This window comes from Mustela nivalis, assembly GCF_964662115.1.
Source record: "Mustela nivalis genome assembly, chromosome: 4".
Classification (NCBI taxonomy): Eukaryota; Metazoa; Chordata; class Mammalia; order Carnivora; family Mustelidae; genus Mustela; species Mustela nivalis.
The window spans coordinates 67,126,452-67,141,762 of record NC_139023.1 but is presented as its reverse complement, the minus strand read 5'-3'; the positions used below and the strand labels follow the sequence as shown (position 1 = coordinate 67,141,762).

General features: G+C 54.0%; 1 protein-coding gene and 1 long non-coding RNA gene across 4 annotated transcripts in view; one reads left to right on the top strand and one right to left on the bottom strand.

Annotated features, from left to right (window-relative positions):
• Positions 1-7,235, bottom strand: part of FAM53A (family with sequence similarity 53 member A) — a 31,653-nt gene extending 24,418 nt beyond the window's left edge. Inside the window, exon 1 of one of the 3 annotated variants that reach the window (XM_082727173.1) lies at positions 6,794-7,235. The gene's annotated coding sequence lies outside the window, so the exon portion shown is untranslated. Of the gene's footprint in view, positions 1-4,329; positions 4,943-6,358; positions 6,574-6,793 lie in introns of those variants that run through there. The other 2 variants (XM_082727171.1, XM_082727172.1) reach the window with 2 other exon arrangements.
• Positions 6,587-15,112, top strand: LOC309862842. The gene is made up of 2 exons (XR_014310738.1): positions 6,587-6,799; positions 14,723-15,112. It is a non-coding gene; the product is annotated as an uncharacterized lncRNA (long non-coding RNA).
• The last annotated feature ends 199 nt before the right edge of the window (positions 15,113-15,311 follow it).

Genomic DNA, 15,311 nt, shown 5'->3' with positions numbered 1-15,311 from the left:
TCTCCTACGCATGCGTACCTGTGATGAAGTTAATTCACACATTGCCACAGCAAGAGATTAACAAGAATAACAATATGGGGTGCCTGGGTGGCTCAGTGGGTTGAGCCTCTGCCTTCGGCTCAGGTCATGATCTCAGGGTCCTGGGATCAAGCTCCACATTGGGCTCTCTGCTCAGCAGGGAGCCTGCTTCCCCTTCTCTCTCTTCCTGCCTCTCTGCCCACTTGTGATCTCTCTCTCTGTGTCAAATAAATAAACAAAATATTTTTTTAAAAAAAGAATAACAATATACTAGCACAAGGGTAATGTATACCCTTGTGCTACAAGTGTGAGTGTGGTCTCTCTCTCTCTCTCTCTCAAAATGTCCTGCACTCACCCTTCTTCTTGTGACAACGTGAGGTAATAAAGTGCCCACATTTTATCATGAGGGGCGTCTGGGGGGCTCGGTCGGTTGAGCAGCTGACTCCTGGTTTCAGCTCAGATCATGATCTCAGGGTCTGAGATCGAGCTGCATGGGGCTCCACGCTTAGCCGAGGGTCCACGCCAGTGTCTCTTTCTCTGCCCTTCCCCCCCACTCTCTAAAAAATGTAAAAAATAAGAACTAATGTAGTTGCCCATGTGAGATGGAGAAAGAGCATGACATGGGTGTCGTGACCTAGTGTCAGGCTACCGTTGACCTTCTGGCCAGTCAGGAGGAGGATCACCACCCTCTGGACCGCCCTGACAGTGAGCGATTGAAACCATGAAGACAAAGCCACGGCTCGGGGGACCACTGGGTATTCACTGAAATCTGAGTGTAGTAGCTTCCTGGGGCTGCCGGGAACTGGAGGCCAGAGGTGGGAAGTCGAGATACGGGCAGGGTTGGCTCCTCTGGGCACCCCACAGGAGACGGGTTCCCTGTCTCTCCCCCAGCTCCTGGTTGTGGCCAGTAATGCCTGGTGCCCTCGGCTTGCAGCTGCCCCACATGTTCCCACGGCCCTCTTCCTGTCTGTCCTGTACCCACATCCCTTCTTTTAAGGACACCCCAACTCCAAAGTAGTAGGTGGCCTCACCTTAATTTATATCTTAGTTATATCTGCAAAGACCTAGTTCTAAATAAGGTTATATGCACAGGTCCTATTGAATCTTTCTTTTGGGGGACACAATTCAATCCACAACGCCATGCCAGTTCCTCATGGAACCATCAGGATAGAACGTCATGGTCACAAAGCCTAGCACACAGTCACAGCAGAGAGAGCCAGAGATGGAGCCACTCAGGACAGTGCCCTGGCCCTGAGGGAATGCACGGCCTGCAGCAAAGGAAAGAGACAAGCAAAACAAAGCCAGGTGGGGGCAGGTGCAAGTGGTAGGGCAGCCGGTTTTGGGGGCTCAGAGAAGAAAGCCAAGACAGACTGAGCAGGTGCTGCTAGGAAACGGGCAAAGCTAGGACTCTGGGCACCGATCCCAGACACAGACAAGCCAGAAGCTGGGGACCAGGTGAGAAGACCGGTTGGCCCCAGGGACAGAGAGGTGAAAGGTGGGGGATGGGGACTCCGCAGGAGCCACCAGGAGGTCTGACAGAGGACATGTGTCTGGGCTCACGGGCACCTCTGGGAGCACAAACGACCAGACCTTTCCTATAGCTCCTGCACACGAACCAGTCCTATGTGACCCGACCTGCCCAAGCCCGGGATGCCCTCCTCCCCTAACCAACACAGTGAGGGCCAGAGTCTCCCCACCTTCCACCTCCAAACCTCCCAGAACAGCTGTCTGAACACTCTATCGAGCCACCACGGACACTATCATGTCCCCATAAATAACACTCCTGGCTGAGCTTGCACAGAGTCGCTCCCCAAAGTTAACAACCCGCCTTTTCTCACATGCCATGTCCCTGCCCAATACAAACTCCTCCCCAGAAGAATAAAACTCAAAAAACAACTCAGCCCTTCCATACCCCTGGCCTCCACTCAGGTGAGGGGGGGCCACCCCCCGGCCCGGAACTGCACTGATCTGGCAGCTTTCGGTGTGGGGGGTTGCCTGGGGGGGGTGCCCACAACCCGTCCCCCTCCCTAGATGCCTGCGGGGCTCACAGGGTTTTTTCCCCCCAAGTCAGGGGTCAGAAAACTCGCAGGGGCACATGGGGCGGGGTCTTCCTAATAGGATTTGCTGGTGTCACTGTGGAGGGCTGCCCACCCACATCCCCTGGTCTGTTTCTAGACCAGCTGGTGGTTGGACGCAGGACGCCAAGGCTGACCCTCCCTTGCCTTCAGTCTCTGCCGCTCTGCCGCTACTGACTGGCTTCCAGGAGTGGCCCCCAACCTCATGTTGCAAGCCTTCCAGGGACATGCTTTATCTCAAAAGCCCTGGGAGTGTGCCCACCGAGGACCCACAAGGACCTACCGCATCTGTATGAGTTGCCTGTGCCAGCCTCCCCTGGCTCCCTGGCCTCTGCGGCTACCCAGCCCCAGCTTCTCCGCTCCCTGCACTGGACCATCTTTCTCCCTCAGTCCTCTCTGCCCATCCTGGCTTCTGCTTTCAGGCTGGTGGCTTCCTTCATGCCTGTCATCTCTGCCTTCCAGCTCACGCTGAGAGGGGCTCTGCATGACCTGGTCTCACGGCAGAGGGATGACCAGGGCCATGTCCCCTCAGAAGGCCAGCAGCAGCAGGCTGTCCCACACAGAAACTTGCAGAATAAAGGAATCTACAGGCCGCCTGGGGGCTTAGTCTGATGAGCGTCCAATTCTTGGATTCGGCTCAGGTTATGGCCTCAGGGCCTTGAAGTCAAACCCTAAGTCCGGCTCTGTGCTCAGCAGGGAGTCAGCTTGACTCTCCCTCTGCCCCTCACCCGCTGGTGTTTACACTCTCTCTCCCTCCAATAAATATATCTAGTAAAATCTTTTAACAATATGTATAAAATAAGCAAACCCAGGAGCTTGCATTGACAGCCAGACGCCAGAGCCCCAGGAGCCTGGTGTGTGGATCCAGCTGGATCCACACGCAGCCTCTCAGCCTCCCGAGTCCCAGGCAGAGGACTGGCTGGCCCGCAACCTGGAGCCCTGCCTTGGCCGTGAGTCAGACCCCTGAGCTCAAATCTGGGCCCTGGACAAGACAGGCCAGCTTCTCCATGCTGCTTTCGGGAGCATGAACCGGGAGAACAGCTCTAAGTTCCCAGTCAGTGTGCTGTGCCCAGAGCTTGCCACACAGCACACGCTCAGTGAGTGTCCTCAGTCACAGGAAGCGTCCCCAGGAATGAAAGGCCAGAGCCGGGCCCTATTCCCAGCCCAGAACCACCAAGTGCCCAAGGTGGTTTCCACAGAAAACCATAGGAAGTAGGCCCACCAACACTGTGAGACAGAGCACATTCCAGACTCCAGGAGTACCATGTGGACTCCCCACCACACAGCTCTCAAGGAGCACCCAGGCAACCACATGGTCTGGCTGGACATTCGTTATGAACCAGCCCTCAGTACCGTGTGGGTCTGAGCACGTGACTGCAGATTCTTTGGCACAGCTCCCACAAGAAGGCCGACTTCAACTTCCCCTTCAACGGGGACTTCTGAGATTTGGGTGGGAGAAGCCCTCCCACCTCCCGGCTCTTGCAGGATGCGTCCCAAGGCTGCTGCACTCATGGAGACCAAGAGCCCCAGGGGCCCCGCTGCTCAAGCCTTCCCAGCCCAGGTACTGGAGGCAAAGAGGGGGATGCCCGCAAGGAGACGCTCGGGCCCCAGCCAGCACTGGACCAACCTGCACAAGCCCCCTTTCCCCCAGCAAAGACAGTCAGACCAGCTGTTGAGAATTCTGGACCTCTGAGCCTGTGAGCAACAGTAAGTGGTTCCTGTTGTTTGAAGCCACCACTTCTGGAGGCTCCATTAATGCTGCCACACAACTAACAAAGCCAGACAGGGCCAAACACCCCTCTGGCGTGCAGGAGGCAGGCCTCAGCACTATTCCTGCAACACACAGAGGCTGGGGACCAAGGGGAAGGGGCCACGTCCTTACATGCACACTCCTGGGTACAAGCCACAAGGGATAGCCACAAGCAGACCACCAAAATCACTCAACTGTTTTCCTTTGGTGGAGTCTGGGGTCCAGCTCCACTGGAGGGGTCCGTACCTTTCCTAACAGGGCACGCTTAGGGGCCATACTCAGTAGCTCCTGGAAAACCCTAAGGCAAAATCCTGTGCTGGCCCCACAAAACTGGTGCTACTGAAACACATGACATCTTTTTGAAGAGACTTCAAAACAAAAAGACCAGCATCACCCATCCTGATGAACCAATAGCTAATATTAACACCTGCAACTAGATAGTTTGGAGAGCCACACGTGAGGTTTAAAGGTGCAAAGAAGGGGTACCTGGGAGGCTCAGTCAGTTGGGTGTTGGGCTCCTGGCTTTGGCTCAGGTCAGGATCTCAGGGTCGTGAAGTCAAGCCCTGCCTCGGGATCCTCCCCAAGCATGCAGTCTGCTTGGGCTTCTCTCTCTCCCTCTCCGGCCCGCTCCCCATTGCTTGCACTCCCTCTCTCTCTCTCTCCCCCTCAAATAAATAAATAGGTGCAACAAAACCACATCCACAAGTCAACAAAGAAGACTCACATTGTAAACTAGATCATCTTTGTTCCCCCAACTACTATGGGGAAAGTATAGCACACTGAAGAAAAACAAACTTCATTCTGAGAGGAGGGATGTATGGTGGGCTCTGGTGGGCGGGAAGGAAGCCTGACTTCAGCCCTGCTGGGCTCCCCCAAGCAGGGGACCACACCTCCCTGGGCCTATCTTCCTACACTGAAAACAGTAAAGACTCACACACTTCATGAGGCCACAAGGAATCAAATACCATAACATACATGAATATGCCCAGGTCCCTGGGACACGTTTAAAATGGTGGCCACTTGTAACAGAGGCTCAAAAGATTGTGAGTCAACTTTCCTTCGAGAAACATTATTGCAGAAAAAGCCAAAGGGATTTCTATAAAAATTTCAACTTGCTTTTTAAAAAAAAACGTTTGAGGGCCCTTGGATGGCTCTGTCAGTTGGGCAACTGCCGTTGGGCGGGGGGAGGGGGGGATTGTGATCCTGGGGTCCTGGGATCCAGCTCCTTGTGGGGCTCCCTACTGAGTGGGGAGTCTGCTTCTCCCTCTCCTGCTGCTGCTCCCCCCAACTTGTGCTTGCTCTCTCCTGGGCTCTCTCTCAAATAAATAAATAAAATCTTTCACAAAAATAAAATAACTTTTTTAAAAGTTTGTTTCGGGGTGCCTGGGTGGCTCAGTGGGTTGAAGCCTCTGCCTTCAGCTCAGGTCATGATCCCAGGGTCCTGAGATGGAGCCCCACACGGGGCTCTCTGCTCAGCGGGGAGCCTGCTTCCTCCTCTCTCTGTCTCTGCATGCCTCTCTGCCTACTTGTCTGTCAAATAAGTAAACGTTTAAAAAATAATAAGAAAAAAAAAATGACGGTAACTTTGGTGTTTCCTCCATCCGATACTTGCAGGAGCCATCCCAACGGCTCTCTTTTCTAAGGCCCGCGCACTCAACCTCAGTCGAGAGAACCCCGGGCAGAATGTTAGGACGGCCCGTTGACACCGTTCGCTCCCACCACCATCGTGGCACCCTCCTGGGGTCACCCCAGAACCCAACAGAGGGCCCGAGCCGCACAACCGCGGGGCAGGCTCAGGTGCCACGGCCCAGCCACCAAGAGCCAGACGAGGGGCTGCAGGTGAGGCTGCCTCCGCGAACCGTGGTCTGGACCCCGCACCCACGGACGCAGCTGAGGGAGAAGCCAGGGCGTCTATATGTCCACTCTCCTGCTCCTCCACCGACCGGACACGCAATCCCGGACTTGCTCCCCCTGGGGACACGCCGGACCCGCGCGGCGCGGGAGCGCTGGGGCAACGGCAGAATCTACACCGTGTCCAGCGTCGTGCACGGAGCCCACGGCCCGATGAACCCCCGTCCGCAGCTCGCAGCGCTCGGAGACCGCCCTACAGCCGGCTCCACATGAGCCACAAAGGGCACCCTGGAGCCCCGGCAGAAGCGCCGCGCCCGCCAAAGCCGCGAAAGTCCGGCCTCCCCCGGACCCGCCGGCTGTCCTGCCCGGCCGCCCGGCAGCCCGCTCCCGCCACGGGACGACAGCCGCGCGCCGGAGAACAGGAGCCCCCGCTGACACGGCCCCTGCAGCCGGCGTGGCCGGAACACCCCAAGCTGAGTCCCGAGCTCCGCGGCGCCCGCCCGCCGCGCCCCTCAAGTCCAGCCGCGAAAGCGCTCATGCGCGCGCCGACAAACGCTGGGACCGTCCGGCCCCAGTTCCCGCGCGGCCCCGTGCAGGGCGCGCACGGGGCGCGCGGGCACGCGCACCCGGTCGGGGCATCACGGGCCGACGCCGGGCGGCGTACCTGAGGGCGGCCGAGCGGCCGCGACCACGGCTGGACCGGCGGAGCGCGGGAGGCGCGGGCGCCCCGCAGGCCGCGTCCCTCCAGCGAGGAGCCGGGCGCCTCAGCAGCGTCAGAACACAACCGCGGCCTGCGCCCCGCCCCCTCCGGCCCCGCTCATTGGCCGCCGCGGCCGCTGCGACCGCCACCGCGCCCGTCAGCCGGCCCTAGCCGAGCCTTCCCCTCAGCGGCGCCGCGCGCACGGGGGCGGGCCCTGCGCCGGTGCGTGGGCGCGGCCTCTCGGCGTCCCGCCTGCAACTCCGCCCATCGTCGGCCCTGTCGGGAGCGCGCATCCACGGCGGGCTACCGGAGGGCGCGTGCGCCGCCTGACCACCTCCCCCCCAGTCGTGCCCCGCCCACCGCGCACGCTGGCTTGCAGGGGAAGTGACGTCCTGGTACCTCGCGGTAAAAGCTGGCAGAGACCGTGACCTGCGGATGCGGCGGGAGTGGGGGTGCCTGGCCACGGCTGGCGTGAAGGGTCATTTAGGGTCCCCACTCCCGGGCCGTACGCCGGGCTGGTCGGGCATGCAGGCGGTGACCTTGGCAGGGGCGGCTGCGGCCGGCCTGCGACCCGCTGTGTGACCTTGGGCAAGGCGCTTGTCCTCTCGGGTCTCCCTCCAGATTGGCCTGGTGTGTCCGGCAGGGCGGTGGGAGCCGGCTGCGCGCGCCGGTGCCCGAGGACCGTGGTGGTCCAGGGCTCCTCCCAGGCAGGGAGAGTGGAGGCCTGCCCCTGGCCCTCCTGAGCGGTCCTGGCCCGCTGTGACCGGACCTCCAAGGTAGGGATTTGGTCCCTGTCCCTGCCGCAGACGCCGCCCTGCCGGCTCAACCACGCGCGTTCCTGGCTGGCTGCACTACACTCTGGGCCTGGAGAGTTCATTGGGGACTATGTGGCCCGGCGCTCTGCAATGGGAGGTCCTGAGCTTTGCCAGGGGAAGTGAGAGGGGTCAGATGTGTGCTCACGGTGGCCTGGGGATAGGGCATGAAGTGGGGAGGAGGCCTATTTTTAGGTAGAAAAGGGAGTGGCACTTAGGAAGACACCAGAGGATGGGACAGCAGGGTAGGGTAAGGCGAGGTTTCCCAGGCACCAGGCGGGGCCCCCCTATGGTCTGAGGAGGACTCTGGAGCCAAGCCAGCTGTGGCCAGGACTGGAGGGAAGGATGCAGCCTGTGGCAGTCTGGATGAGTCCCTGCGGGTCTGGTGCAGGAACCCAGCCAGCCACACATGGGCATGAGGGCAGGTGCTCAGGTCATTTCCACAGGCAGGCCCCCAAAGCCACAGAAGTCTTTACTGCCATCCCTCTAGGCCCTCCAAGAGTCCATCCATACTAGCCAAGACGAGTGGCTCTGTGATCCAGGCTGGAGCAGGACCTGATACCTGGGAGCACCTGTTCCAGGAAAGGGGAGTTGGGTTTTCTTTCCTAGCCTACCTGAACCAGTGACAGCCTCAAGTCACCAAGGGCACCTTTGTGCTTATCAAAAGGCTTGTGACTGGTAAATTTTATCCACTTGCCTCTCTCAGCCTTGATTGGGACAGTTCCCGAAGGCTTCCAGTGGAAGAGATACCGTCTGCCACATTACAGTAACGTTTTTGATCAAGCTGGTTGTGAGATGGTGTGAGATCATTCCAAACCCTCCTGCAGCCAGAGGTGAAGCTTTAGGGACAGAATAGACCAGAGGTCACCACCGGGGCTCAGTGCTCACATGTGGGAAGGTCAGACCAGGAGACCCAAGTTTCTTGTCCAGCACGATGGAATGTGTTCCAGCCTGCCATGGCTTTGTGTCAGGGGCTCGGCCCATGTTGGCTGGGAGCCCAGTTACCACAGTGTCATCTGTCAGGCCCATGCTGAGCCTCAGCCAGGGGGAGGGATTCAAATTAGGAACTGTCCTTAGAGTAAAGGGAGCTTAGAGTAAAGGGAAGTCAGAAAAAAAAGTGAAACTTGAGGTCAAAGAACACAATATTAATCTGTCTTTAGACCAATGCTACCATAAGATGCGATTTTTGTTTTGTTTTTTGGAGGAAGGGCCCTTGAATAATAAGGGCCTGAAGCAGGGAGACCAGAGGTACTACAGCTCCCCTCACCCCTGGGGGCTTCCTGGAACACATTTTTGCCACGACCCGTGGCTACAGCCATCACCCAGCCTAGAAACTAGAGCGCTTACAGTTTTGCAGAGTGGACAGAATCTGGATCACGAGCTCCCAGCGAGCAAGGCTCTAGGAATGAACCCGCACTCAGCACTCTGCAGCGGGCCGTTAACCCAGCTCCTTGCTGCCTGCCTCTGCCCCTGGTCGGGGAGAAGCTGAGATGTCACTGACAGACCCTACTGAGGGGAGGCTGTTGACATTCTCCAGGGAGATAAACATCCTTATGTTTTTATTTTACATGGTTTTGTAGTTCTCTCCATGCTTAAGGGAGTCAACTCGCTTGACCTTTGACATAGGAATTAAAAGCCCCATTTGAAAAGAGGAAGCCAGGGCCCTGCAGGCTGGGGTCATAGCCCCCAGAACGATGGTGTGGGGCCACAGCCCCTGTGTACAGCTCCCTCCACACAGCCTGCACACCCTGCTGCCACAAGGACAGTTCCTACAGTCCCCCTTGCTCCCTTCCCTCAGCCCTCAATGCGTCCTGGCATTCAGTTGCCAGCCCCCACAGGGAAAATGGTCCCCCCACTGCTCACCAGCCCTCACTGGGGAACACAAGCAGACCCACTGAGGCATCACTAGGCAAAGGGAGAGATGGCCCAGCCTGCCAGTGGCCATCATCTTACTCCACGACCGGCCAAAACTGCCAAGGCCATGACTCAGCAGGAAGCAAGAGTCCGGTCACTTAGCTTTGCTGCACCTTGCTTCTAACTGGCAAGTCTGGGATAGAGGGAGGTGCAAACGGGGACATGAGGCCGAGTATGCTTTCAAGTGACTTGCCCTGTCTTATCCCAGAAGGAGCCACAATACAGTATTTTCAGCCATTCGTTCAGTGTGCTGACCATAGGTGTTCACTTGGCAACTCCATGTTATTCCAGCTTCCTTGCAGGACACATCAGAGCCTTTAATGTGCTGATGTCACTGGACAGTTCTTTTGTTTTGTTTTGTTTTTAATTAATTTATTTATTTTCAGAAAAACAGTATTCATTATTTTTTCACCACACCCAGTGCTCCATGCAATCCGTGCCCTCTGTAATACCCACCACCTGGTACCCCAACCTCCCACCCCCCGCCACTTCAAACCCCTCAGATTGTTTTTCAGAGTCCATAGTCTCTCATGATTCACCCCCCCCTTCCAATTTACCCCAACTCCCTTCTCCTCTCTAACACCCCTTGTCCTCCATGATATTTGTTATGCTCCACAAATAAGTGAAACCATATGATAATTGACTCTCTCTGCTTCACTTATTTCACTCAGCATAATCTCTTCCAGTCCCGTCCACGTTGCTACAAAAGTTGGGTATTCATTCTTTCTGATGGAGGCATAATACTCCATAGTGTATATGGACCACATCTTCCTTATCCATTCGTCCGTTGAAGGGCATCTTGGTTCTTTCCATAGTTTGGCGACCGTGGCCATTGCTGCTATAAACATTGGGATACAGATGGCCCTTCTTTTCATGACATCTGTATCTTTGGGGTAAATACCCAGGAGTGCAATTGCAGGGTCATAGGGAAGTTCTATTTTTAATTTCTTGAGGAATCTCCACACTGTTCTCCAAAGAGGCTGCACCAACTTGCATTCCCACCAACAGTGGAAGAGGGTTCCCCTTTCTCCACATCCTCTCCAACACATGTTGTTTCCTGTTTTGTTAATTTTGGCCATTCTAACTGGTGTAAGGTGATATCTCAATGTGGTTTTAATTTGAATCTCCCTGAGGGCTAGTGATGATGAACATTTTTTCATGTGTCTGATAGCCATTTGTATGTGTTGATTGGAGAAGTGTCTGTTCATATCTTCTGCCCATTTTTTGATATGTTTGCCTGTTTCGTGTGTGTTGAGTTTGAGGAGTTCATTATAGATCCTGGATATCAACCTTTTGTCTGTACTGTCATTTACAAATATCTTCTCCCATTCCGTAGGTTGCCTCTTTTTTTTTTTTTTTTTTTTACTGTTTCCTTTGCTGTGCAAAAGCTTTTAATTTTGATGAAGTCCCAAAAGTTTATTTTCGCTTTTGTTTCCTTTGCCTTTGGAGACATATCTTGAAAGAAGTTGCTGTGGCTGATATCGAAGAGATTACTGCCTATATTCTCCTCTAGGATTCTGATGGATTCCTGTCTCACGTTGAGGTCTTTTATCCATTTTGAGTTTATCTTTGTGTACAGTGTAAGAGAATGGTCGAGTTTCATTCTTCTACATATAGCTGTCCAGTTTTCCCAGCACCATTTATTGAAGAGACTGTCTTTTTTCCACTGTATATTTTTTCCTGTTTTGTCGAAGATTAATTGACCATAGAGTTGAGGGTCCATATCTGGGCTCTCTACTCTGTTCCACTGGTCTATGTGTCTGTTTTTATGCCAGTACCATGCTGTCTTGGTGATCACAGCTTTGTAATAAAGCTTGAAGTCGGTTAACGTGATGCCCCCAGTTTTATTTTTGTTTTTCAACATTTCCTTAGTGATTCAGGATCTCTTCTGATTCCATACAAATTTTTGGATTATTTGCTCCAGCTCTTTGAAGAATACCGGTGGAATTTTGATCAGAATGGAATTAAAAGTATAGATTGCTCTAGGCAGTATAGACATTTTAACAATGTTTATTCTTCCAATCCAAGAGCATGGAATGGTCTTCCATCTTTTTGTGTCTTCTTCAATTTCTTTCATGAGTGTTTGCAGTTCCTTGAGTACAGATCTTTACCTCTTTGGTTAGGTTTATTCCCAGGTATCTTATGGTGCTATAGTAAATGGAATCGATTCTCTAATTTCCTTTTCTGTATTTTCATTGTTGTCACTGGACAGTTCTAAGGAGATGTGGAATGCTGCTTTGTCAGAGTTGAGTGAACTTCTGATCCTAAAGAATCTCTCAGGCTAGACTTTGAAGGAAGCTTTTTATAAATGCCACCAGGGTGGGGAGAGGGCGGTGCACTAAACTAAACAGTTTTCTGACAAGAGAGCTCATGACTCAGGAGCTGAGTGCCAATCTGGGATGCCCTGGCCCGCCCTCGCTCCATTGCTGTCCCCAGGAATCACGGGAGCAGCTGGCAGTATCCACAGTAATTCTTCTGCCATGCATGCAGCCACGTCCCCTGGCCAGAGTGTCCTTGCATCCAGTCAGTCCTGGGTGTGCTCGTTTCCCATTTTACGGATGAGAAAACTGGGGCCCTGAGGAGGGGTCAGAAACCAGCACCAGCCTGGCAACCCCTGGGGTGGCCAAGAGAGCATATGTCTGGACCGAGCAAGGGCTCAGCCATGACTCCAAGGCACCGTGCATGCCCCGCGCCCTGTGCAGATCCTGGGACTCACTCCCGGGCCTGCCACACTCAGAGTTCTGGGCTCTGGGCCATTTCTATGACCTTGGTTCACATAATGTGTCCTGTGTTCTGGAAGGAAGTAGGCACAGTATCTGAGGAACCGGGATGGGGACTATGGGATGGTCCTCTAGGGAAAGGCTCTTCTCCAGAGCAGTGGTGCACAGGCTGGGCTGAGAGAAGGACCATCACCCGGCACAGGTAATGAAAGCAGGGGCTTCCAGGAAACAGCAGGAGTCGTTATGTGGTCTGGATGCCCAGCAGGGAGCCCTCAGGACAAGAGCCAGACAAAGGCCCTGAGGCAGGTGAAGCTCAGGGCTCAGGGGCTCGGAGTGGAAGGGGCGGCAGGGGCAGAGCAGCTTTTTGTGAAGGGCAATCGGGTCTCCAAACACCTGCTATTGTATTGGCAAGCAGCACACCCACAGGGCTGGGTCTGTGCCCCTCCCCACATCCAAACTGCAGGGTCCTGGCTGGGACAAAGAGCCCACTGCCCTGTGGCGGTGCTGTGATACCCTGGGGGGAGGGGGCCCAGCTGCAACCCTCACCTCACACAGCCCCAGAGGGCTCACTGGTCACACACCCACACATGGGAACGGTCCCAGAACACACACAGATGCATGTGCATCAAGTAAAAGGCTAGAAAAAGAGACCCCCACATTAACTCCAGTCAAAAGAGTGTTGCAGGCACAGCCCTCGCTCCACAGCGAGACGGGGAGATGGGGAGGAGCTGGGCGGGAGGGGGTGCCACTCTGCTCAGATCACTGTGGGGCTTGGATTTGGGGGGCCATAGGGCGTAGGGCTCAGACACAGAGGCACACAGGAGCCAAGGCCCCTCAGGCAGCTGCAAGGACTCCCAATGCCACCCCTGTGAAATGTTCCTCAGAGGACAGAACCAGCCGACTTCAGACTTCACCAGTGTCCGGAGCAGAGCCGTCGTTTGAATGTCCATGTCCTTGACACCCAACCTGGGTGGTTTTGCTGTTCGCATTAAAGAGGCCTGAAGTAACTGGTTTGTTTCCTTTTATCTTCCTGCAGGCTTTTTCAGAAGTGCCTTTTTTTTTTTTTTTTAAACAAATCCATAGGGCTCTTGCCTTGATTCTGTTCCATCATCAGCTTTGGTGAGCTTGCCCGGTTTGCCTGCCTCACAAACGTGCTTGCCATTGTGAATTTTCTTCATCTCTGTAAATAGCTTGTCTGTGCTTCTCCCTAAGGACATCTTACTTTCTCACCCTGTGAACAAAAATTGTTTACCATGGGGGGGACAAAGGCTGGCATGGGTATATCAGGGAGAGTTACCCGGCAGTAAGAAAGACATTTTCTAAGGAGAAGAGGGTCATTTTTTCAGAAAGATGCAAGGACCCTGGGGCGCCTGAGTGGCTCAGTGGGTTAAAACCCCTGCCTTCAGCTCAGGTCATGATCCCAGGGTCCTGGAATTGAGCCCCGCATCAGGATCGCTGCTCAGCAGGGAGTCTGCTTCCCCATCTCTCTCTGTCTGCCTCTGCCTACTTGTGGTCTGTCAAATAAATAAACAAAATCTTAAAAAAAAAAAAAAAAAAAAAGGATGCAAGGACCCTAACAGCTGAGTTCACAAATACGTGAAGAAGCCAAAAGAACTAAGGGGAGGAAGAGGCAGACCCACAACTACATGTGGAGGTTTCAACTCTCCTCTCGGCCTGTAGACAGTGGCTCACAGAGCGAGGAATCTGGAAACTCAGGAAGGATGCCTCGAATGTGAACACCACTACCCACCAGTTCCAGCTCATCCACAGTGGAATGCATTCTGCAGCGTGCCTGGAACATTCTCCACGAGCAGCTGCGTGCCCAGTTACCATCTGCTGAACACAGCTGCAAGGACAGAAATCCTACAGAGCACATCCCATGACTACAACAGAATTAAACAATTACTCAGTAACAGAAATATAGTCAAAAATACACAAAAGGTTGGGGTGCCTGGGTGGCTCAGTGGGTTAAGCCTCTGCCTTGGGCTCAGGTCATAACCTCAGGGTCCTGGGATCGAGCCCCGCATCAGGCTCTGTGCTTAGCGGGGAGCATCCTTCCCCACCAGCTGCCTGCCTCTCTGCCTACTTATGATCTCTCTCTGTGTCAAATAAATAAAATTTAAAAAAAAAATACACAAAAGGCACAAATCATAAAATTTTTAAAAACTGACAAATTGAACTTTATCAACATTGAAAATATTTGCTCTTCAAGAAACACTGCTTTTAAAACAAAGAGGTGGCCACAAGGAACAGAACAGAGGTTCTTCAAAACCCTAAAAACAGAATTACCATATGACCCAGCAACTGCACCTCTGGGGGTATACACACTAAAGAACTGAAGATTGGGTCTTTTTTTTTTTTTTTAAGATTTTATTTATTTATTTGACAGAGAGAGATCACGAGTAGGCGGAGAGGCAGGCAGAGAGAGAGAGAGGAGGAAGCAGGCTCCTTGCTGAGCAGAGAGCCCGATGTGGGGCTCGATCCCAGGACCCTGGGATCATGACCTGAGCTGAAGGCAGAGGCTTTAACCCACTGAGCCACCCAGGCGCCCCTGAAGATTGGGTCTTAAAGAGGAATTTGTAAGCCATTCACAGTAGCTTCAGTCACAAGTCAGAGGGACAAAGTGACCCAAATGCCCCGTTGATGGAAAAACAAAATGGCGCCCATCACTCCGGTGGAATATGGCACGCCTTTCAAAAGGAAGGACGTTTGACACCTGTTACAAGAGGGATGAAACTTGCAGGCACTTTGCTTGGTGAAATAAGCCAGACACAGAAGGACTTGTCTGATATGTGTCTGTCTTATTGTATGAAAAAGAACAAGTACCATAGCACTGTAACGTATTGATGTATCACTCTGCTTCCTGTTGCTTCTTTCTCCAGAACCCAACTACAGATGCCAAACATAATGGATGACCAGGATGGTGCCAATTTCAGAGCACTGCCCCGGACACCTACCCAGGATGAGAGCAGCTCTGGAGCTTCATCTCCCAGAGTCCACAGATGACATTAGGGTCCCCCTGATGGGGCATGCTCTGTGGGTCTGGACAAGGGCAGCAGGACAGGAACCCACCACCGCAGTATCACTTAGTTGCTTCCCCGCCCCCACATGCCCCATGCTCCCTGTTCGCCCTCCTCCCCCCACCCCCCACAACCACAAGTCTTGTCACTGCCCCCGTGGTTCTGCCTTTCCCGGGATGTCCCACAGTTGGACGCTCACTCATTTTTTGATATTTACGTAGTAAAGAAATGATGCAGCTTTTTCACCTCTGGCTTCTATTTGTTTGCTTTCTGATTACTGAATTAGGAACAGGAGGCACAGGGCATTGGCCTCAGGGACAGATGTGTATCAGACCCTGGGAAGAAGGTCTGCAGTGAGTCCTAGATCCCACAGCTCAACTTCCACCAGCTCACCTTTCTCTGCCTCGGGCTCAGGGTTCCAGAGTCCTCCAGTCACCCACTGCCTCTGCTT